Source organism: Mandrillus leucophaeus, unplaced genomic scaffold (genome assembly GCF_000951045.1).
Source record: "Mandrillus leucophaeus isolate KB7577 unplaced genomic scaffold, Mleu.le_1.0 Scaffold107, whole genome shotgun sequence".
Lineage (NCBI taxonomy): Eukaryota > Metazoa > Chordata > Mammalia > Primates > Cercopithecidae > Mandrillus > Mandrillus leucophaeus.
In genome coordinates, this window is record NW_012098876.1 from 5,333,646 (window position 1) to 5,359,819 (window position 26,174).

A 26,174-nucleotide genomic window follows, 5' to 3' on the forward strand; every position below is an offset into this window, starting at 1 on the left:
GGAGGGATTGCATTGGGAGTTATACCTGATGTAAATGACGAGTTGATGGGTGCAGCACACCAACATGGCACAAGTATACATATGTAACAAACCTGCAAGTTGTGCACAAGTACCCTAGAACTTAAAGTATAATAATAAAAAAATAAAATTAAAAATAAAATTAAAAAAAAACACTATCAAATTATTATTATTTGATGTGAAATTGCTTTACTATCTATCCATTTTTCCTGGCATTTGAACTTTTGTAATAGAAATGTTTTTTTGGGCAAATTCTTCTCAAGCTGGTGATACTGTGAAGAACTGGGTTAAGTCTTACAAGGTGCCAAAAATGACTTGATGATTTTGGTGCCTCAGTAGAAACTCTGCACAGTAGGTAAGTCCTTCAGAAATCTTGAGGTCCCAGAGATAAGCAGTGCTTCCTGTTTCTTTTCTAACATAAAGATGGTGATTTCCTGTAAGCTCTTGATGTGTAATGTTTAGAATTTCTTTGATAGCACATTGAGAAAATGTTTTAATTAGACTCAAAATGATTTATTAGATGTTGTATAGAAAATGAGGCAAAGAAATCCTATCCAACCCTAAAATAAAGTTGGCAAATATTATTTTACCCAGAAAAGGAAGAAAAAGGGAGAGAAATTAGGACAACTTATGAAAATAAGATAAATTTTCTTATGCATCAAATAAGCCTTTAGAGTTTGCATCTGTGGGCTCCTCTAGAAGAAGGAAGGGGACATACTTGTATTTGAATTTTTAAGCTCTCTAACAAAGCATCAGAAATTCGTCATTAAAAACGGACTTATGAGTAAATTAATACTCATTACTTGATTGTCTATTTTCAGTCAGATACATGTACCACCTAACTGTAATTTTTTTCCACCTGAACATGATTTTCTTGATACTGTTTCTTCAAAAGGATAATCCTGTCACAACCAAGGAAAAAGACTCAAAGAAGTTAAGCAAGTCATTGAAGGTTTTGGCAAAGCAGGGGCCAAAACGAGAGCCTTCAGATCCCTAAGTCACTATTCTTCACTTCGCGTTACATTGTAACCAGGGGCATGCATTCTTGACACTACCAGGTATTCTAATTTCTGTAACATGGCTCTGTTATATGGACTTCCACACTCCACCTCATTCCTGTAACAGAACAAGATTTAATTTGATTGTGGATATACGTAATAAAGAGAGAAAAAACAAGTCAGCAGTTGGCCCTTTCAAGACAGACAAGGTGTCAGCACTTATAGAGATGTTATAAAGTGAAATTTTTAAAAAATGGTGGGCCGTGGTTGGACGTTGTGGCTCACGCCTGTAATCCCAACACTTTGGGAGGCTGAGGTGGGCAGATCACAAGGTCAGGAGTTCGAGACTAGCCTGGCCAATATAGTGAAACCCCATCTCTACCAAAAGTACAATAAAATTAGCCGGGCATGGTGGTACATGCCTATAATCCCCGCTACTCGGGAGGCTGAGGCAGGAGAATTGCTTGAACCCGGGAGGCAGAGATTGCAGTGAGCCGAGATCATACCACTGCACTCCAGCCTGGGCAACAGAGAGAGACCCGTCTCAAAAAAACAAAACAAACAAACAAAAAAAATGGTGGGCCATTTGCAAGATAAAACCCAGCCCTTTTTACTCTGAGAACGATCAACCTGAAAAAATTATCTGATCTCTAAAAAGCAACCCAGTCATACAACAAATAATGGCCGAATTTCACAAAGCCTAACATTTTGATATTTTACATTTTGATATTTGGGTGTCTAGGAGGACACCCAAGTCTACATTGTTCATTGAGCATCTACTAGTGTCAGGTTCTATGCTATGGTCTAGATAGACAGGGTTCTTTCCCTGCCTCATTCACTTATTCATTAATCTATTAACTAGATATTTATATAGTCCCAGCTATGTCCCAGGTACTGTGCAAGAAATGGAATTCAATGGTGGGCAACACCAGACATGTTCTACTTACAGAGCTTGTCATAGCCCAGTGGAAACATAAGCCATATAAATGGTTAAGTTTAACATGCATCCAATTATTATTTCTCTTGATTCTAATTTCCAACACCAAGATTCTCTACCACCTTATATATGAATCCCCTCCTCCAATCCTTCTCAAGTCTAGGAGCCCCTTAACAAAGTGGATGCCTGGCATCTGTGTTACTAATAAATAAACCTTCGGTTATTGCATAACCTTCAGTTATTACTGTGAATGTCTCAAAATGTGGGGAAAGACAAGTTCTGATAAACTGTAAAAAGTGGGAAGTCTAAATATCTTTTTTTTAAAAATCTATGAAGCATAAAATGACCAATAGGGCCAAATGGCTGACAAAAGGGGCAGAGTAATTAACTACAAGTGTATGTCTACCACCAACACTTTCACCTGCAAGTCAGCAACAAAATATCCCCATTTTCATGCTTCAATCATTTCTATAAGTTGCTAACCCTGGCAGAATATCAAACAGAATATGAGATGTTGGGCCGGGTGTAGTGGCTCATGCCTGTAATCCCAGCACTTTGGGAGGCCAAGGTGGGCAGATCACTTGAGGTCAGGAGCTCATAGCCAGCCTGGCCAAAATGATGAAACCCCATCTCTACTAAAAATACAAAAATTAGCCGGGCATGGTGGCCTGTGCTGGTAGAACCAGCTACTTGGGAGACTGAGACAGGAGAATCGCTTGAATTCAGGAGATAGAGTTTGCAGTGAAACATGATCATGCCACTGTACTCCAGCCTGGGCAACAGAACAAGACTCCATCTCAAAAAAAAAAAAAAAAAAATTAAATAAACGTCCCAAGTAATCTGTAAATTATCCCAGGTAGAGAAGTAGTGAGATGAAGTAGGCTGAGCTTACTAACTCCTTTGATTCCTTGCTCAGTAATTTAGCCATGGAGAACACAATGCCAATACAAGTAGGACATTTTTCCTTTCTCTCCCCTTAATTGCCCCCCACAATTGTAATTTTTCCTGAAGAAACTGAAAAGCAATTTTCAAAATAAAGAAGTACTGAATTTAAGATATACTTGTACAACTACAGTTGTCTTTTCTTACCTCTGCAAGTTTCTGAGGCTTGGATATTTAAAAATCTGTATTACAGCTTTCAGGACCTCATGATTACCCTGCTCCAAACCTACCCAATAAATACCATAATGAATCTGCTTTTCAGGAGGGGCTCCTGAAATCAAATCTGATCCAGCAGAGAACATGACCCTAGGACAGGACTCAAAGGCTTACTCATCTGCCCAGGGTTGTCGCTTTATATATCTTTAATATGAATAAAAGATGGGCTAGAAGGTAATTCAACCTTTAGGTGCAATTCAGAGTCTAACATATGCTGTGGCCTGGAGCTCTTGCAAAGGTTCTGAGTTTTCATCAATGTTCATTTTTAAGTAGTTTAATTCTGCCTCTGATTACCAGGTGCTAAAATATGAACCTTCACACTTGTGAGTCACTCAATTTAACCAAGCTGTGGCTTTACCCTCAGAGAGTTTCCTAGGTGTGAACCTAACTGTGCCCGAGACCCACAAAAACATTTTAGTCAAGATTTCCAGGGTGAATTCTTGCCCACCCTTGTCAAAACCACACAGACTCCCACCCTTACCTCCCTGCAGAGAGATACTGCCGCAACCCTGTGCTCATCAGCGAGATTCTGATTCTGCTACTAAGTTGGTTATAAGATCTTAGGTAAGTAACTTCAACTCCCTGAGCCTCAATGTCCTTGTTTGTAAAATGGGAGTAAAATCTATCACACAGTGTAATTAAAAGAAATCAGAATAAAACAGTGTCTGCAAAGTGACTAGGTCCCACTAGGGACTGTCTACCTTGAAGGATTTACCATTTTAATTGAAAAACAAAATATAGGCATGGGAAGCAATTGAAAATATGATTAAAACTCATATGAAATAGATGATTAGCAAATGAGGTATGACTTTAGTTCTAGGCTACTGGTTTACTACATTTCGTTTATCTAAGATGCCATCTTTTACAAAAGGATTTTCTGTTTCAAAGATGTAAAATGTGAATAAAATATGGGTGTTAGAAAATAAAATCATGTAAGTGGCAAGCATGAGAAACAACATCGTTGCAAATAAGTTTAAGGAAAATAGGAAGCTAGGCTCACAAAGACATTCTTTCACTTTTCTTTCTCTTGTTTTTTTTCTTCTGCCTTTTTTTTTTTTTTTTTTTTTTTTTTTTTAAATCTCAGTTCAATCCATGTAATTTTGTAAGAGTCCTTAAAATAGTCTTGGTGGGATATAGATTTCTGGATGAAAAGATGGTTCAACCTTGCTCATGTCAAAAAACAATCCATCAGTCTAAAAAAGATCAGTTTCCTGGGCTCCGTTGGGTTAGGAGTTGTGGATTTCTAGACTCCTAGGCAAAGGAACACATACATAAACTTACAGCCAAAGTTAATTTTCACCTAATAAACTTGTTGTTAAAAGGAAGCATAAAGTTTACAGAATTCTTTTAGAGACATCTCTTTTTTCTTAATTTACCTCTATTATTAGCATAGTCATATTACTAGCCCTTTAATTTCTCCTTAAGGCAACCATACTAATTGCATGCACTAGGGATAGTGTCTATTGTGTAATGCCTTCAGTGTGCACCACTTGACAATGTTCTATCAGCCCATGACCTAAATCTTATTGAATGAACCAGATTTATTTCTGTCTTAGCCATGAGATAATAAATGTCTTTGGAATTTCAAAGGTACTAGAAGAGGGGCAGGCTGTGTCATCTTAGATACGAGACTAGACTGTAAGAAACAACAGGAAAATGACCAGTGTCTGGACCAGTGCCTGATGCATAGCAGGCGGCACACAAGTATTTGCTGAATGCATAATTGAGGCTAAAGTCAGCTATAGAAAGAGAAAGAGACTGTGAGCAGTGCTTTAAAGAGAGATTTGGGTTTCAAGTAACCCTTTTAGAGAGATATGATCAAAATTTATCCTAAGTGCTAAGAGCAGAGTAGGACCAGTATAACTGTAGAGAAATTTGTGAAGTACATTTTCATAAATTTTTGCCTTCTGATGAATACTCTGAAACCCTGTCATGTATGACATCAGCCTTCTAAGTCTTATCAAGATCTACCTTCAGGGAAAAGCCACCACCCCTACTCTCACTAAGGAGTTCATGACTGAGCATCATTTACTTTAAACTTGATCTCAGATATTTGCAACTTTAGGTGATCTCACCCCACTTCGGTCTCCTTAAATGAAAGGAGTTTTGGATACGGATTCCCCCAGAGATGGCTGTAAGTAATGATGATGGGATAATGAATAGATGAATGGATGGTCACAAGTGGTTCTCTGTTTACACTGCATCACTTTAGGGTTACCATTCACAACTGTATATGATAACCATGGCATAGAAGGTAGCTACAAAATCTTATACCATTCAAGTAACCAGCTACAAGTTGAGGAATGGAGCTGCAGACCAGGTGAGGCATATTGCTGGATAGCCCAGAAAAAGAAAATCAGCCTGCATCAAGAATAAAAGCAGACTGGGGCTTTAAAATACAAGAGGTATCTTCGGAAGAAATAAGGAACCCGGGTCAGAAATAATTGAGGTAGGTGGAATGCAATGGAAGCATATCCTAAGCTCGAATATAACCACATTTCAGCCTTTGAGGCATAAATCAGATGAGGAAGTGCGATATTAGCTTTTTTTTTAAAGACAGAATCTCACTGTGTCATCCAGGCTGGAGTGCAGTGGCACAATCTTGGCTCACTGAAACCTCCACCTCCCAGGTTCAAGAGATTCTCTTGCCTCAGCCTCCCCAGTAGCGGGGATTACAGGTATATGCCACACTGCTTGGCTAATTTTTTTTGTATTTTTAGTAGAGACAGAGTTTCTCCATGCTGGTCAGGCTGGTCTTGAACTCTTGCCTCAGGTGATCCACCTGCCTCGGCCTCCCAAATTGCTGGGATTACAGACATGAGCCAAATGCATCCGGCCAATGTTAGATTTTATGTATCAATTTGACTGGGCTATAATACACAAGCATTTAATCAAATGCTAACCTAGATGTTGATGTGATGGTATTTTTGTAGGTGTGGTTAATGTCTACAATCAGTCGACTTTAAAGGAGGTTAATCTTTAATAATGCAGGTAAGCTTCATCCAATTAGTTGAAGGTCTTAAGACCAAAAACTAAGGTTTCTTGGAGAAGAAATTGTTTAAATACTACAGAATCAACTCCTGAGTTTCAAGTCTGTTCAACTGTCCTACAGAGTTTGAGCTTGCTAGACACACCCCAATCATGTGAGCCAGTTCCTTAAATCTCTAAATAAAACAAATATATATGTATGCATACATACGTACACATGTATATGCACATATTTATCTCCTACTGGTTCTGTTTCTCTGGGAAACACTGATTGTACAAGAGACTACATAGAATTAAAATGCAGAATGTAATAACCTTCATTCAACAGTCAACACACATTTAATGAGTGCCTACTATGTTCGAGACACTGTATGCTGCTGAGTGTCAGTGATGCAGAGTGAAGAAGAAAGTCATTGTGAGATGACATCACCAGAAGGGCTATGAGAACATAGAGTCTGTCCTGCTCTTGAAGGACTACTGGGATTGAGACAGGCAGCTGAGGGAGGGGCTGTTTCATCCCAACATGACAACTGCCTTTGTTTTCGCCCAAGAGGCAGCCATGCCAAGTTACTAGAAATTTAACTTGTACTTGGAAAGAATCTACAGCAAGGAAACTTTGCTGAATTGTAATCAAGACAAGCCATAGTACTTCATGCAAACTCATTTTCTTTTCATCTCCTCACTCATTATGTTAAACATATGTGGGAAGAAAATAATCTTTCATGGTTGCTGAAATCCAGAGCCCCATTGGGTTTATTTCAGCAAGTTACTAACCACTTTCTTTTCTGATTGAAATTACTGAAGCACCTGTGAGAGTGCTGGTTTCCTTTGATGCAAGAGAGAAGCTATTTGAAACCCTTACGGTCCTTGGAAAGTTGACCCATCTTACTGTAATACATTCAAGAATCAGAATCTAAGATTGGGTTGGGAAGTGCCAGTAGAAAATTCTGAAGCGTGCAGGAGCAGATGACCTATTTCTTTCTCTTTTTTCCTACTTATCTTCAGATATGGAGAAAATGCTAAAATGGCAATGGTTAGGGTTTATACACTGCAGAATCTCACATGGTTTGAGCTCTCAATTGTTATCACCAACCTCAAATATTCCTGCAGTGAGCAGTGAGAAGGCCATGGTAGATGTTTAGACAAGATCACAAGGAAGTTCATTATCTTGTATTTGAATCCTAGTAGGGAGTTTTATTTTGGCATCATTTGGATATTTCGAGCTTTTAATGGAAGGCAGAACTGGTCACTGAGATTGGAAATAAAGGGAGAAAAGTCTTCAGCTTTTCAAAAGGGTAATAATTGTTTTCCAGAGGCTGAGTGATACTCAGTGAGTCTCTAGAGAAATGGATGTTTTCACAGTAGAGGATTTGCAATTGTAAAAGAGAAGAACCTTCTCTCTATGTTGATGTGGGAGTATCTCCAGAATATATTGCTAATTGGAAAAATGAAGCACAGATTAGTATACATAGCACAGTAGATTTTAGGGGAATCCTTCAATAAAGGATTCCATCCTTTATTGAAAGGTTATATAGAGGAAAATAGAGGAATATATGTTTGTATTTGTTATATTTCATAAATATATATCAGGAAGAAAAACAATAAACTCCTAAAATGCTTACCTCCAAAAGTCAGAATGGAGTAGGGGATCCAGTAGTAGATACAGGTATAGGACTAAGCACTTCTCTCAACATGCCTTTTCATGTTTCCCTTTTTTTGGTGGTAAAATACAGACAATATAGAATTACCATTTTAACTATTTTAAAGTGTACACTTCAATAGCATTAAGTATATTCACAATATTGTACAACCATCACAACTGTCTAGCTCCAGACCTTTTTTTATCACTCCCATAGAAATGCCATACTCATTAAGTAGCCATTCCTCATTCTGCCCTCCCGTGAGACTCTGTCAACCACAATTATGCTTTCTGTCTCTATAAATTTACCTGTTCCACATATTTCATATAAATAGAATCATACAATATATGACCTTTTGTGTCTAGCTTCCGTAATGTTTTCAAGGTTCATTCACATTGTAGTATGAATCATTATTTCATTTCTTTTTATGGCTCAATGATAGTTCATTGTGTAGATATAACCTATTTTGTTCATCTCTTCATCTGTTGGTGGGCATTTGCCTTGTTTCCACCTGATATGGTTTGGCTGTGTGCCCACCCAAATCTCAACTGGAATTGTATCTCCCAGAATTCCCACATATTGTGGGAGGGACCCAGGGGGAGGTAATTGAATCATGAGGGCTGATCATCCCCATGCTATTATCATGATACTGAATAAGTCTCACAAGATCTGATGGGTTTATCAGGGGTTTCTGCTTTTGCTTCTTCCTCATTTTCTCTTGCTGCTGACATGTAAAAAGTGCCTTTCACCTCCTGCCATGATTCTGAGGTCTCCCCAGCCATGTGGAACTGGAAGTACAATTAAACATCTTTTTCTTCCCAGTCTCAGTTATGTCTTTATCAGCAGCCTGAAAACGAACTAATATACCATCTTGTGACTATTGTGAATAGTGACACTAATACACATTTGGGTACACGTTTTTATTTAAAGAATTCTTTTCAATTCTTTGGTGTATATACCTAAGATTGTAATTGCTGGGTCATATTGTAATTCTATGTCTACCTTCTTGAAGAACCGCCAAACTGTTTTCCACAGAGGCTAGATCATTTTACATTCCCACCAGCAGTGTACTGATTCAATCCCTTTACTTGTATAGTCTATTACATTCTCTATTTCTTGTTTTGGTAGTTTGTGTGTTTCTAAGAATGTCTATCTCACCTAGGTTATCTAATTTGTTGTACAATGGTACATATTATTTTGTTTTAATCATTTTTATTTCTGTAAGTTTGGTAGTAATGTCTCCATTTTCATTTCTGATTTTAGCAATTTGAGTCTTCTCTCTTTTTATTCTTAGTCAGTTTAGCTAAAGGTTTGTCAATTTTGTTAATGTTTTCTAAAAAATCAACTTCTGATTAAATTTTTAAAATTATTTTTATACTTTTATTTATTTTCACTCTTATATTTCATATTTTCTTCTTTCTCCTAGCTTTGGGTTTATTGTGCTCTTCTTTTTCTAGTTCCTAAAAGTATAAAGTTAGAGTATTGATTTGGGATTATTATTATTTTTTAATGTAGACATTTACACTTATAAATTTCCCTCTGAGCACGGCTTTAGCCACATCTTATAAGTGTTGATAGGTTGTGTTCGTAGTTTCATTTATGTCAAAATTTTTCTAACTTCTCTTGTGATTTCTTCTTTGAGCCATTGGTTGTTTAAGAGTGTGTTGTTTAATTTCCACAGATTTGTGAACTTTTCAGTTTTCTTCTACTGCTGATTTCTAGCATCATTTCATTGTGATCAGAGAGAGTACTTAATAATTTCAATCTTTTAACATTTATTAAGACTTGTTTTGTGGCTATGCTGGATATGGTCTATTCTGATAAGTGTTCCATATGCACTTGAGAAGAATGTATGTTTTGCTGTTGTTTGGTAGAGTGTTCTGTATACGCTGGTTAGATCTAATTTGTTTACAGTATCATTTAAGTACTCTATTTCATTATTGATCTTTTGTCTAGTTGTTCTATCCTTTATCGAAAGTGGGGTATTGGCATCTGCAACTATTGTTTTTTGTTTTGTGTTTTGTTTTTCTTTCTTTCTTTTTTTTTTTTTTGAGATGGAGTGTCACTCTGTCGCCCAAGCTGAAGTACAGTGGCCCAATATCAGCTCACTGCAAGCTCCGCCTCCCAGGTTCACGCCATTCTCCTGCCTCAGCCTCCCGAGTAGCTGGGACTACAGGCGCCCGCCATCACGCCCGGCTAATTTTTTGTATTTTTAGTAGAGATGGGGTTCCACTGTGTTAGCCAAGATGGTCTCGATCTCCTGACCTCGTGATCTGCCCACCTTGGCCTCCCAAAGTGCTGGGATTACAGGCATAAGCCACCCCGCCTGGCCAACTATTGTTATACAACTCTTTATTTCTCCCTTTGTTTTTGTTAATTTTTCCTTCATATGCTTTGAGTTTCTCTCAGTGGGTGCATATATATTTATAATTGTTATATTTTCTTGATTTATTGACTCTGTCATCAATATATCATGTCCTTCTTTGTCTGTTGTGACAACTTTTGCTTTAAACTCTATTTTATCTGATACTAGTTTCGCCCACCCTAGCTCTCTTTTGGCTGCTATGTGCCATAAATGTATTTTCCATCTTTTTACTTTCAATCTCTTTGGGTCTTCAAAGCTAAAGTGAATCTCTTTTAGCTAGCAAATAGATGCATGATTTTTAAAATCCACTCTGCCAACTCTGGTACTTAATTGGAGACCTGAATCTTCTTACATTCTAAATAATTATTGACAAGAAGGGACTTCTGCCACTTTGCTATTTGTTTTCTGTATGTCTTATATCTGTTTTCATCCTCAATTCCTCCATTAGTAACTTATTTTGTATTTAATTTGTTTTTTTCTAGTGTACCATTTTGATTCCCTTCTCATCTCCTTTTCCATATTTTTCAGTTATTATGTTAGTAATTACTTGGAAATTAAAATCAACATGTTGTACTTTTAACAATCTCATTTGAACTACTACAAATTTTGCGTCAATCATATATAAATTATATTTCTATACTTTTCCATTGCTCCCCATTTACATCATTATTGTCACAAATTATATCCGTACTGATGTATGTCCATTAACATAAATCTAAAATTATTGTTTTATGCATTTATCTTTTAAGTAATATAGTTTAAAAAGAGTCATATACTATTTTAAGTAATATAGTTTAAAAATAGTCATATACTATTTTATTTTATTTCATAAACTAAAAATACTATAATACTGGTCTTTATATCTATTTATGAAGTTACCTTTCCCATTGTTCTTTATTTCTTCATATGGTTTTAAGGTACTGGCTGGTGTTCTTTCATTTTATCCTGAAGGATTCCCTTTAGCATTTTCTGTGTAGGACATGTCTACTAGCAAATAACTCCCTCAACTTTTATTTATCTGAGAATGTCTTAATTTCTTCTTCATTTTTGAAGAATCGTTTTGACAAATATAAATTCTTGGTTGGCAATTTTTTTTCTTTGAGTACTTTAAATATGTTCATCCCACTGCTTCTTTACCTTCATGGTTTCTGATGACAAAATGTTAATTTTATTGAGGATCACTTGTACATAATGAATCACTTCTCTCTTGCTGCTTTCAAGATTCCCTGTTTATATTTCAGCAATTTTATTGTTATGTGTCTCATTGTAGTTCTGTTTGTAATTATTCTGCTTGGCATCTGTTGAGCTTCTTGGATGTATAGATTCCTATCTTTTATCAAATTTGGGAAGTTTTTGAGCATAACTTCTTCAAATATTCTTTCAATCCCTTGCTCTCTCTCTTCTTTCTCTAGGATTCCTACTATACATCTGTTGGTATATTTGATGATGTCTCACATGTTCCTTAGGCTCTGCTTATTTTTAAATTGTTGTTAGTCACTGTTGTTTTATTATTTTTTCTTTCTGCTATGCAGACTGGATAATTTCATTTTACAAATCTTTTAATGTAGTTATTCTTTCTTTCTGCTAACAAGTCTATTGTTGAATCCCTCTAATACATTTTTCATTTTATTTCTTGTACTTTCTAGTTTTAAAATTTCTGTTTGGGTCCTTTTTTTACTTTCCATCCTCTTTATTGACATTCTCTATTTGGTGAGACTTTATTGTCTTGGTTTCTTTAGTTCTTTTACTTTGGTTTCCTTCAGCTTTTTTTTTTATCATACTAAAGGAAGTTGGTTTAAAGTATTTGACTATTAAGTTTAATATCTATGCTTTCTCATTAGCATTTCTATAAATTTAACTTTTTTTCCTTTGAGTGGGTCATAGTTTATTGTTTCTTTACATGTCTCAACTTGTTTTGAAAACTGGCAATTTTGAGTATCATGACAACTCTGAAAATTAAATACCTCTCTCTCCAGGATTTTTGGTTATTGCTTCCTACAGGTTGCAGTTGTTTGTTTAGTGACCTTTCTAAACTACTTTTGTAACAACTGTATTCTTTGTTATAAGTAGTCTCTGAAGGCTCTGTTCCTTTAGCTTTGTTATCTGACAGAAATTTCAACTAGTGGTTTAATAGAGATTTTCTTAAATGTCTGGAGCAAAGAAGAATAAGGAGGAGGAGGAGGAGGAGAAGGAGGAGAAGGAGGAGGAGGAAGAGGAGGAGGAGGAGGATAAAGAGGAGGGAAAGGAAAAATAAAATCATCTGTCTTTGCAGATTGGCTCTGTGTTGAGTCACTCCCTCTGTGCTTAGCCAAGCCATTTATAGCTCTGTCTTAGCTTTCACTTCCTGCTTGTGCTAAGCCTAAAGATTATCCAGAGGTAAAAGCTTACAGTTTTTCAGGTCTTTTTTGATCATGTGTTCTACCTTGGGTATACACCTATCTTCCTAGATTCCCTAGTATATGTGGGAATTCTTTTCCCAAAATCTTGTTCTTCAGCTTTTCCCAAAATCTTGTTCTTATTCTCTTCCCAAAATCTTGTTCTTCAGCTTTTTCTCCTGGGCTTTCATTGCACCTATTTTTTGCCCCAGTTGTTATTTTTTGCCTCAGGCAGCAACAGCTTGTTCTTTGTCTTTCTGTGTTTAGGAGTATAGCCATGTACCCATGGAATTCCAAATGAAGTTTAAAAAAAGAAAAAAAAAAAAGGAAGGCCCTTTGAGTCAGTCCCTCAGGAAAGCCCCAGTTAGGTGAAAACAGACAAACATAATTCCTTGGAAACAAGATCTTCTTTGCTCCCTTTGAAACCTGGTGCCCACACCAGGAACATGGGCTGCTATTTTTAAAACCACCACCACATCAGGAAGTATGGTGAAGCTAGAATAAGTTAAAATCCCACAGAGATTTTCTAGTATGTTTCAGTGGCTTTTATCTTGATTAAGAATTTACTCGGTTGCTATAAACATTTTATTATCTTTCAGAGTTTCTAAAGTAAAATACCTTTTGCAAGTTTTGGGGGGTTTCTGATGAGGGACAGACCCCAAGAGTTCCCGACTCCACCCACATTCACTAATTTCACATATTTGCCTTTTGAATAATGTGATTGTGTTACTTATCAAGAAGAATCATTTATTTTTAAATTTTTAAACAAAGAATGAGTATTTTTTACTAGTTAGAGTCTTATAATATAACATTATGCTGAAACTTGGGTTCCATCATATACATTTTGCCTCCAAACTCTCTCATTTACTTTCACTTCAGAGAAATATAAAAGGAGCACTCAAGTGAGAGCCAGAATTACTATGTTAGTTCAGGGCTTACCCTAGTCAAAACGTTGAAGTACTAACTCCACCTCCCTGTAGACATCTTACTCCAACCCCATCCCTTTCCATCTTTGTTCTGTTCTCAAACCTTAGCCTAATGTTTTACCTTCTCTCCCACCACCCTCCATGATAAAATAAAATTTCTTCTTACTGTTAAAACCTTACTTCTTTAAGGAAATGAGCAATTTTCTATTCCCTACTTTGTCTTAAAATTTTGACGTTCTAAGATGAAGTAGTACACAGATGTCAATTTGCTCACAAATATTAATGAATGACACTGTTTTGTTTTCTTTCTAGAAAGCAGGTTCTGAGGTTAGGGTAAGGGAAATTAAAGGAGGAGTTGAGATGTCTTAGGAGAAAGAAAAAGGCAGAAAAACATATTTTTATTGGTTAAACATCACCCCATAACTTTGTTTAAGTCAGTGCTATGTACAGTACTGTCCGTGGATCAGCAGCATCAGCATCACCTTTGGGTTTATGGACTTTAGCACAGATCTCAAGTACTGGCTCAAGATCTTTGGAGGAGAGGACAGCAATCTGCATGTTTACCAGCTTTCCAGGGGATTCTAATCCATGCTAAAGTCTGAGAACCACTAGTCAAAGTTATGCTTACTGGGTTTTTCTTAATTGTATGATAAAAATAAAAAACATTCCTCTGCACTGCTATATCACTTCACTGTTTACAAAGGGTTTTTTTTTCAGACAATAGTCTTGTTTGTTACCATGAAAGCCCTAGAATTGTTTCCCTCTTTTAACAAATAAAAAACTGAATGTCAGAGACAAGAGAACTTATCTGACTTTTCCACAGTGGATATTCAAATATAAGTCTTCTGACTTCAAATCCAGGATTCTTCTAATTTTGCCTGTATGCAAAGAAAGAAATAAACAATAAAAAAAAGCTGAGAAGAATGCACCTTTCCTAGTATAGTTGCTCAACTTTACACATTTTTCATTCATTTATTTATCCACCACTCAATCACTACATATTCAGCAAATATTAATTAAACACTGTGTTAAGGCATGCTGTGTGTATATCCAGAACATCTATAGCTATCTAAAGTCATACTCAAAAGTGATGGCTATTTCTATTTATAGTTTTGGCTAGAGAGATGTACTTTTGAGCATGCATAATTTTATTACATACTTTTTAAAGTAATTTAGTCACAAGCCTTCCACTTCTTTGTGATTAGGCTGGTGGTTCTCCAATACTATTGCTTATTAGCATCATCAGATCTTTCAAAAATCGCCAACTCCAAGCTTTGCTACAGACCAATTACATCAGAAATCTCTGGGGGCAGGACCCAGACCTGGTTATTTTTAAAGCTGTCCAGGTGACTCTAACATGTAGACAAAATAGATAACCAGTAAATTTGAGAATATAAGCCTAATTCTAGTGCCTCCTAAGAAAAGTTTTCCTGTCTTGTCTCATTTTGAAATATCTCAGAATGAGGGAGAGGGAGAGGGGAAGGAGGAAAGAGAGAGAAAAGTTGGAGAAGGGAATGGGAGAGTTGGGATATGTCCTCTCCTCTGAAGGTCTTGCTTTTGTCAACGTTCACTATGCAGACATATACATATTCAATTTAAGACAAGCCCATTTTCAGTACTTCTCAGAAGTATATGTCTAGACAGATAAATATAGTTTATAAATTAAACGTTTACATATATATATAATAGTTCATAAATTAAATGAAAGTTTTGGTGAATATCTAATAATTTCTTTAAATGATTCTAGCTTAAATTAGTAGAGCCAGTCAGAGAGGGCTACCACTCTGATTTGGAATTGATCTGCCAAATAATTTACACACTCACCGAAGTGTGAGCTACTTCAACTTACAACATATTTTCCTTCCCTTCTATAATTCTACAGCCCTTTGTCTATTCCTTTGCTTTGACATTGAACTTTCTATAATATCTAAATAATAATATATTATATATAATTAATAATAAAGTCTATAATATCATATGCATGCCCTTGAATGACTGCTCAGTGAAGTGACTTCAGGGTTAGGGAAATCTAAGTTTGAAAACTGGCTTTCTCGGTTACTGGCAGTGTGACCTTGAGCTTGTTTCTGCATCACTCTGAGCCTCAGCTTTGCCATTTATAAAACAAGGTTATTAATACTTTGCAGGGTTAGTATGACGGTATGATGCAAAATATTTAAACTACCCAATGCCTGGTGCATTAGTCCTCAACAAACAAAATGATATTAAGATTTCCTCTTTTCAACTGGCCTTAAGCTCCTTTATTCTTTTTTAAAGTATCTTCATCTTTATTATCTCATGTACTTTTCTCACAAGTAAGAGAGGCTAGAAGTTATCTCTGGGTCACAGAAGAGCAAGCTGAAGTGCCAGACAGATAATAGGATGAGTTCAAGAGACAATTATTCATTCTCTTTATAAAAGATGCTTATAAAGGGAAAAATCCTTAGCAGCAATCTAATTGAGGAAAACAAGAAAAAAAAAACAGCGCTAAATGTAGTCATCCACTTTGGTAGAACTGAAAATGAATACCAGCGTGAGCAAAGTCAAAAGGGGAAAAATATGCTTTTAGTATTTAAAATTCATATTACCAAATGAAAAGTGCTGTTGTGGTTGGGTGGCCAGATGGTGGGTGTTAAGTCTTTTGCTTTTCTCTATTTTTTAAATTTAACCTTCTTGCTTTATCTCTTCCTTTATTAAATAAAACGTGTAATGCCAGAGATGAGATAGCATATATATGTATTCATGTCTCTGTATAAATATATATGTAGTGCGGTCCTTACATTGGATTGAATGAATCAGCATCTCTAGGAATGAGACTGAGATACCAGTATTTTGTAAAGCTTTCCAGTTAATTCCACTGTGCAGTGAGTCTGAGGACCAGGGATCTTGACCAATGTTTCTGGAGCAGTAGTTCTGGAACAGGACTGGGATTCTGCATTTCTGACACACTTGCTTCCCAGTGATAGAGATTCTCTTGGTCCTTGGACTGCACTGAATAACAAGGCTATAGGGGAATTCCTATGCCTTCACTTTTGAAGTATTAGCATATGAGTTACAAAATCACTTTGGGGGCCTGCTTCATTATTTATGAAAATGAGGGTTTAGGCTAAATCATCTTCAAGCTTACTTTGCCACTCCAGACCTTGCCTTATTGCTAGCAAGACCAGGAGTCTCTTGCGTTCCACAAGGGGTCAGATCACTGCTGCTTCCAGCATTTATTGAACATTTGGCTGTGAGGCTGTAGAACAGTAGCTCCTACTCCCCATGGGGCAGAGTGAGGCAGGGTAGGCTAACCCTCTGTGCGCACCAAAATCACATGGAATGCTCATTTTAAACGCCCTAGAGCCCTCCCTCCAGAGATGCTGATCTTATGATCTGGGCTGGAGGCTAGCAATGAGTGGTGTTAGCAATAATAATAGTTAACATTTGTTGTCTGTTTGCTATATATCAGGGACTATTCTGGAATTTCAAATCCTCACAGTGATCCATTGAGATCAAGACTGGTATTATCCCCAATTTACCGACTGAGAAACTGATAAAGAAGTTAAGTAATTTGGCCAATGTCATCCAATTAGAAATTACAGACAAGGGATTCTACTTTGAGAAAATGTAACACAGTTAGATATTGAGGTCCTTGACTCAAAGAGTTTCTAATTAGAAAAAGGAAAGAAAGGCGGCCGGGTGCGGTGACTCACACCTGTAATCCCAGCAGTCTGGGAGGCCGAGGCAAGCGGTTCACTTGAGGTCAGGAGTTCAAGACCCGCCTGGCCAACATAGTGAAATCCCATCTCTACTAAAAACACAAAAATTAGCTGTGCATGGTGGTAGGCCCCTGTAGTCCCAGCTGCTCTGGAGGCTGAACAGGAGAATCGCTTGAACCCTGGAGGCAGAGGTTGCAGTGAGTGGAGATCGCAGCACTGCACTCCAGCCTGGGTGACAGAGCAAGACTCTATCTCAAAAAATAAAAACCAAAAATTAAAAGAAAAAAGGAAAGAAAGGAAAAATAACAGTGAAAAGTAGTAGAGCTAGTAGGCGGGGGAGTAAGGATTCACAGCCTGAGAGGCTGGCTGGAGGTCCCAGACTTTCACCTAGCTGGTTCTGCAGCAGGTGGCTCCCAGATCACTCCTTAAGTTTCCGTTTATAGATCCACTGAGCCAGCAAGTGAGCTGCATAGGGTTTGCCAGGGAGCTTTTGTAAACTACAATCTCCTGAATCCTCCTTTCTTGTATTTTGACTCCTAAGGTCCAGCACGAAGCCCTGGAATCTGCATTTTAACAATCATACCCTTCCCCCCCAAGTGATTCTGATGCACAGCCAAATTTGGGAATCACTGGAAGAATAGGACTTAGAGGCTGTCGGCCTGGATTTGCATTCCAGCTCTGGCCATTTCACATCTCTGTGTCTTTACTCACTCATTCATTCTTTCTTTCAACAAATGTTTGAGCACCTACTGTATGCCTAATACTGGATGCTGGAGATTTAATGGCAAACACAACAGACAGAAATCCTTCTTCATGGAGCTTACATTCTGGTTCATCGGAGGCTGATGATGGAGAAAACTTAAGGAGCAAAGATGGTCAGGAGGAGTGCAGGTTTGGAGTGCCCAGGAAAGACCTCATTGGGAAGATGACATTTGAGTAAAGATTTAAAAGGGAGAGAGGGCTGTGGGAAGGGTGTTCCTGGCAGGGTGAGCAGCTGGTGCAAATGCTCTGAAGTAGGAGTGTGTTTGGCCTATCTAAAAAACAAGAAGGCCAGTGTAGAGGGAACTGAGTGTGTAAGGGAGACTAGAAGGAAACTAATTCAGGGAGGTAACAGGGAATACATCATGTAGAACTTTGTAGGCCACTGAAAGAACTTTGACTTCATTCTGAGATGGGAGGCCATTGGAAGGCGTTGAGTAGAGTTATCTGATCTGTCTTATGTTTCAAAGGATCCCCTGGTTGCTGGGTTGATAACAGACTATAGTAGGGTAAAGGCAAAAGCATGGAGAGCAGTTAGGAGGCTGTTGCAATTGTCCAGGTGGTAGATCACACTGGATAGGACCAGGGTGGTAGTTTTAGAGGTGATGAGAAATGAATACATTCTGAGTATATTTGGAAAGTGGAGAAAACAGAATGTGCTGAAAGCTTCGGTTATAAGAGGAAGAAGTAAATGGTCTTCTTTAGTAAATTTCAATCACTTATTCTTTTTAAAGAATATTACCTGGACGTTGTGGTGAACACGGTTATGTGCTGGTCACTGTGCAAAAGCTTGGGAGGTACATTGGTAAGCTAGACATGTGGTACCTGTCCTCATGGATCTTGCATTCTAGACACAGGGACAACATGTACCTAATTGTCTGGGTTGTTATAACAATGTAAGGTGCAGTAACAATGTAAGGTGCAGTACGGAACCTGGCACATAGTTGCACTCAATACATAGTTGATATTGCTATTATATAGGACACTTAGCATTTGGCAATGTCTGGAGACATTTTCTGTTGTCATAAATGGTGGGGCTGGGGGCAGGAGGGAGGAGTGTGCTACTAGCATATAGCGGGTAGAAGCCAGGGATACTGCTAACTGTCCTGTAAAAATAGGACTGCCCCCCTTTCCTCTCCACCTCCCTCCCCACTGAAGAATTATCCAGTCCCAAAATGTCAGTAGTGCCCAAGGTTGAGAAACCATGAGATGAAGAAAAGGTAGGTAAAGTTATTGCCCAAAATCATAATCATGTGGTCATAAACAAAACCAGTGGTTTGAGAGGAAAAGTGTCCACGCTTCCCTAAGTGTTCTGGACACTGGAAGGACGTCATCATGTCACTAATAAAAGAGGATACTCAAAAGAACAAATATGTACTGTCCTAGCTTTGTTTTCCAGAAATGGTCCTCTTTAAAGGCAACCATCCATTCTTTCTTCTTTCTTCACCAAACAATGAGGGAGTAATTTTTCTTCTCCTTGAAAAAGAAATTTCCTTCTCCCGTTTGCCTAGACTGGGATGTGGGACATTCTAGGAGCAGGGAAAGTCTGTTTGAAGATGTTTCATTCTGGGAAAATTAATGGGCAGACAATGAAAAAGAGACAAATTGTTCTTTTGGTTCCAAATAAATGCTTGTTTTCCGACACTGCCTGAATTTAAATGGTCCTCAGTTTGACTGCGAAATTAACATGTCTTTGAGGTTAATTGTGGGGGTGGGGTGCAATTCACACCACTTCCAGAGCAATTGTCTGTCTGGAATGCAGAGCCAGCAGCAGCAGGCAAGCGGTATATACTCTTTAACCAACACTTGTTTCTGCCTAGACCAACAGCTCCCTTCTGGTCCCTAGGAGCTGCCTCATTATTGAGGGCATGGGTTTTGCATAAAAGACTCATAACTTATAATTACAGAGTCATCAACGGCAAGCTCAGCATCTTTAGTTTTTAGCTGGGGGAACTTAGGAAAATCTTTTAGAAGCTTTTAAAGCCATCAAATTACATTTTTAAGTTTCCTTCTCTAAAATTCTGATTTTAGGGATCTCAAGCTCTATTTTGTGGTATAGTTTCTCTCAAGTTACATCATGACAGGGTAGTAAGCAAATGGTCTTTGGGAGAAAGATACTTATACAAAAAAACTTTTTCTTTTTGGGGGAAGTAAAAAAAATACCTTTTGATAATTCTTACATGTTATTAAGATTCTTTCCATAAACACTGAACCAGTTTTAAGTGCTGTCACCAATGCCGGTTTTTTCATAACCTACATACCAGACAGCATTAGATTTTATGATTTTTTATAGTTTTGATGAGTTTACTATAATACCAATTTTAGGTTATTTACATGTGAGTATCTTCATCTGTTAAGGAACCCATCTACATGCAACCATACTTTCTGTACACTGTAACTTGGACATTTTGAGCCTGATAGAAACTGATAGTAAATAGAGTTTTTTGCCTTAGCCAAGTGATTTTTATTTTGTACTTATTTTATTTTATTTTTGCCACACTGAAGATTCAAGGAAGAGATACTGAAGCTATAAAAAGAATGTCATTCTAGAGGAGATTTTGATCTCCTCCAAACTAAATTTTAAAGATAATAAAAGAAGCATCAGATATCTTTCTTAAATTTGTTATCAAGGAAGGCTATCAAATCTATCTTTTCTGCAGGTCTTTACTGGGAGCATAAATTTCCTACAGTGAAGGAATAAGTGCAGACATATTTCAAAAACAAAAGGAAAACGAGATTATTTATTGCTAGACACCAATCATTCAGGACTTTTATGCTTTAGAATCCTTTAAAAAGTCTGGGGAACAAGGGTGGAAAAAAATGTCCAAGAAAAATCCCAAATTGTTCCCAGAAAATGTGTTTTATTAAACTTACTTCTCCATCTCACCTTGCTCCTAAATTCTCCTCGTGTAGCAGGACGAGCTGCAGACAAAACCTCTCAGACACCGAGTTGTGGAAGGAAGGGCTTTATTCAGCTGGGAGCATCGGCAAGCTACTGCCTTAAAATCCGAGCTCCCCGAGTGCACAATTTCTGTCCCTTTTAAGGGCTCACAACACTAAAGATTTCACATGAAAGGGTCGTGATTGATTTGAGCAAGCAGGGGGTGCGTGTCAGGTGCTGCTTGCACTGGTGGTCAGAGAGAAACAGAACAGAGCAGGGAGTTTCACAATGATTTTTTATACAATGCCAGGAATCTATGGATAACATCGGTTTCTAAGTCATGAGTTGATTTTGAACTACTAGGTTTAGACCAGGCAGGCCCAGGCCTGGTTTCAGGCTGCCTGTCTTTGGTTTCACTTCCTTGTGTTTTCTTAAAACAGGTACTGAGTATAAAACAATATAAAACAATATGAGAGGGTCTCTCTCTTCCCTTATTTCCCCCCTTTGAGACTCTCACTTTTTTTAGTGGGAGTTCTTACTCTTATTTTTGCTACTTATGTCTTTTTGTGCAATAGATTGATAGTGATTTATATAGTACGCTTGTGCTGAAGCATTTGGTAAACTAAGGTAGCGATGAAGATTTTTTACCATTTGAAAAGTACAGGTAGCAAACAAGGAACAGTAAGCAGATTTTTATTACTGTTATAACTTTTATTGTAAGAGTTTTAAATCCTCCTAGTGCTGGGAACTAATTTTTAAACATGGCTTCAGGGTCGAATTCATGCTACACTTGTACAGGCACATGTGTCAGTTTTGTCATATTTTTAACTATGTCTTTAACTACTTGCCTTTGATTATCTACGTGTAGACAGTAATAAGTAAGGTTAAATTATTTATAGACCTCTTTTTCAGCTGCTAGCAAGTAATCGAGAGCCAGTCTATTTTGATAGAGAGCATTTCTTATCTGAGTTTTTTGCCGGGCCAGAATAGTCAAGGTTTGACTGGTTTTATTAGTGATGATTTTTAAAACAGCTTGCAACCGTATGATTCAGTTGAGCATGTAAATGGGGGTCCACTATCCCCGTGAGCCATCTTGTGTCTAAGTGGCAGGCCTATAGTATTGTATAATTTTTTAGGAGGTCATTTATCATCTTTTTAATTACCTGTGGCTATGCTTCATTTTCTGCGGGAAGCATAGACAGGGAAGCCCAGGAGTTCACCTGTTTTTATGGGTAGTAGGAAGAAAGATAGTTTAATAGTGCCAATAACATAACTACCTGTCCACTGGTCAGGGAGCTTAGCATAGGCTCTGTGTCTATATATCCAGTATAATCCAGTGGGGGCAGTCCAGTCCCAGTGGAATTCTGGGTGGGCCCAGACAGTCTGCAACCTTGGAAATTTACTGAATGGATCTCTTTCTGTGTAATTGTAACTCCACCATGTAACTGTTTTTTTTGGTACCATTATACAGTTTTTGCCCCAGACAACTAAGTCATCCTACAGAATGAGTGAATTTTTTCCTTTTTCTAGCTATGCAATATTGTTCAATAATTGAGACTTTTAGAACCTAGAGATGATTAGGGTGATTCTTTTGGGCCAGGAATTCATCAGGAACTGGGTCTGTATGCACTAATTCTCAGGCTTCTTATGGCCATTGATCTCTTATTATAGTTTCTCCACAAACATAACATGAAGTGACATTTAGAGACGGGGCTACATGTTCAGCTAATTGCAAAAACAAATTTGTGGTTTTTCTTGGAGTCTCTGGTACTGGCACATTTAGTTTATCATAGAAAATCTGAAATACTAGTTCCAGGGAGAGTTTTTGAACCTCCTCTTTTACTAAGATATTTACTCTAGGACCTAGTCCTTTCCTATTGATGCCCAGAGATACATGTTCTCCTTTTTTTACCTTGGGTTTAAGGGATTTGTAATTATTAATTTTAAGGGGTTGCAGCTTCCACTTGTACAGAAGGGGCTGCCTTCTCCTTTTTGGAGCTAAACAGGATCTTTTTCATCCTTTTTCTAAGTAGTCTAGATGACACAAAAGCAGTAATTACACACATTTGCACATGAGCTTAATTCATGGCAGATATACATATTTCCTGCCATGTAAACTTTTTTTTTTTAATTTAAAGAACTGCATCTTATTCTATGCTGATTGCTATTGATAGTGGCACAAGCATTACATTTTAGGGTTATATGCTTGGAGATCCCTTTTTCTTCTGTCTTAGCTATTACTTTACTTGTGTCGCTTAGAAAAGGACCAGTCCTTAATTTTATTTTAAAAACTGTGATCATGGGAGGCTTAAAATGGGTCATAACACGTATCAGGTTGGTTATTTCCTGGGCTACATACCTTGGATAGAACAGCATTATACAAACAAATTTCTTTTAGAGTCCTGGTACACTTCTAATAACCGTAAAATAATAGGACTGTAGCAATCTTTTGTCCTACCTCAGTGACTTGATATATATACTGGGAACAGCCCTCAGTCTGAGGAAGGTCAGTTGAAGGCCTTACTGTACAAGTCCAAATTTTAAGGAAAATGAGTCTTGCAATGAGTTTCCTCATGTTTTGGCCGTGCGTGGACCAGTCAGCTTCCGGGTGTGACTGGAGCAGGGCTTGTCGTCTTCTTCTGAGTCACTTTGCAGGGGTTGGCGAAGCTGCTCCCATCCACGTACAGCTCCCAGTCTACTGATGTTTAAGGATGGTCTTGGAGGTTGGGCTCACTAGAATAAACTGAGTCCAATACTTTTACACAGTTATGTTTAACTGGGCTCTCTGATACCAGGAGCAAGGTGGCGGGGTTTAGGGTGTTGCAAACTTCAATGGTTATGCGGGGATTTTCACAGAGCAAACTTTAGTATCTAGTTAGTCTAGCATTCATTAGCTAATGGTGTCCTTTGGTATTTATTAAAATTACCACAGCGTGGGGGGAATTTATGTTTAGGTTTTGCCTAAGAGTTAGCTTATCTGCTTCTTGTGCTAACAGGGCCGTTGCTGCCAGGGCCCTTGGACATGGGGGCCAGCCTTTGGAAACCCCGTCTAGTTGTTTTGAAAGATGGGCTGCTGGCCTTGGCCCTACAGTCTGGATTAAAACTCCAATTGCTATTTTTTCTCTTTCTGACACATAGAGTCAGAAAGAGCCCCAAGGCTGGGGCCGACATGAGTTTTTCTTTTCAACTCATGAAAAGCTCATTGCTGTTGGTTGTAATAGATGTAGTTTATCTAATCTACATTTTTATTGACTGTCTTCTACCAAAATGTTGACTTAAATCCTGTAACTATTTGATTTCAAGCTGTAAATTGATCTGGTATTCCTTGCAGGGCTCCTATTGCATCTAAATAGATGTGAGAGTTGAAAGACCTATAAGGGGCTTCTCTTGCTTTACAATGTCTTCCCCCCGCCCGGCCACCCTCCCACTCTGGTTGATGAAATGCCAGGGTGAAAGGCAGAGCCAAATGGACTAAAGCACAAGTGCCACTCTAGTTATTCAGAAGAGTGCCCAGTCAAGGTTCACCACAATACCACCACACATCTGCTCGGGGATGAACAAGGGCTGACTCATGATAAGTTCTTGAAAATTCTTAAGCTTGCTGCGTCACTTCGGGTCTCCAAGGAATGCTAAGTCTCCTCCCTGCCGTGAGAGACATGAAATGAACAGTGTTGAGAGATGGAAGCTGGATGACCCTTGGGGACTGACCTGCAGGGACTTTGGGATATAGCAGAAAGAGCTTGGCATGACTTATTACTCCAGGCTGTAGAATCCTGGAAAAGAGCTACCATGCAGCCCGCGGCTGGTCGACTGGAGGACCACCTTAGTGGAAGGGGGTCAATCAGGGCCTCTGGCCTGCCATGTGCACAAGCATAACAATTGCTTTTGTTTAACGTGCAGATGGAATATTTGATCCATTTTAACCAGGCATTTGCATCTTAGTGTGCTGTCTGAATTGCCAAAGTTTGTTTTAAGTATTTAACTTCTATGATCCTCTAGTAAAATGAATATTTCCTTTAGCACCTATCTTTATTAGTTTTTAGACCAAAGAAAGCTAAACATCATTTTATATTTAATAATGTTTCTTGTATGATTTTATACCAGATAAGCTACATTTTATCTTTATATTAGTGTGCTATTAATGTTAAACTTAATTTTAATGAAATCTTATAGACATATTTATCCAATTTTTCATGTCTGACCACAAGATTTGATAGACTCTTTTTAACCTTTTATAATTTTTGTTAAAGAGCAGGTTGATGCTTTAAGAAAAACCTGTTGCATTTTTACTTTAATATCCAGTTCACAGAAGAACTGGATGATACCTTTTCAACTTTAGCTAATATGTTTACGCAAAGAATTTTCTTTACAATTATCGTTTTAAAACTTGCTTAAACTTTCAAAACAGTATTTTTTAACCTTTTAATGTAGGTAAAAATCCACATTCTTATGCCTCCTTATAATCTTTTTACCAAAGGTATATTTTACTTTTTTTATACACCTTGCACATAAACTGTTTCTTCAATAGTACTGAGGAGGCCTTATTACTTTTAAATTATACATTTTTTGCATAAAATTTTTTTATAACTTTTTTTCTTTTGTGACTTTTGCAGACAATTTTTCGACATGTCTCAACTTTCTGACTTATTACAAACTTTTTTTTTTAAAAAACAACCAGTTAATTTATTTCAGGACAAGAATTTATCATATAACTTTTTTTTATATAAATTCTGCCTCCCCCCCTTTTTCCCTTTCTTGAAATTTTTTAACATAGTTCCTAGTGGGGTGGGCTTATTTGTGCCTGACCCATGCTTCTTCGAGACAAAACACCACGCTCACACCACACGCACACCACAAAACAAAAATCAGGTAAAAAAGGCACACACACACTTCTGCAGTTTACACCAAACCAAAATCAAAACCAAAATCAGAGTACCCAGAAATCCAAGCCAGATCAAAACCAAAACTAAAGTATCAAACAATCCAAGTCAAGCCAAAAACAAAAACCAAAGTGCTGGTACAGGCACGCCACGGGTGATCAGGCCACCCTTCCACTCAAATGGAGTAGCCAAGTTCCCAAGACCAGTCCCATCAAGCCATTCAAACCAAACAAAAACCAAAACCAACACCAAAGTGCCAATAAAGGCACGCCATGGGTGATCAGGCCACGATTCCACTCAAATGGAGTGGGCAAGTTCCAAAGACTAGTCTTATCAAGTTTCAGATGTCTGGACTCCAAGTGCCAGTTCCTTCTCAATGTTCAGTCACTGTGTTAATCCGCCTGCTACGCCGTGCTCTGCTAAGAGCTGAGGCGTTCCACCGGGGCAACTGCCTACCCGGGAGCGCTCTTTGGATCGCATCATTCAGGCTGGCCAGAGTTCCCCGCAGGGATGCTCCACAGGGCAGGCCTAAGCCGCCTAAGGGACTGCCT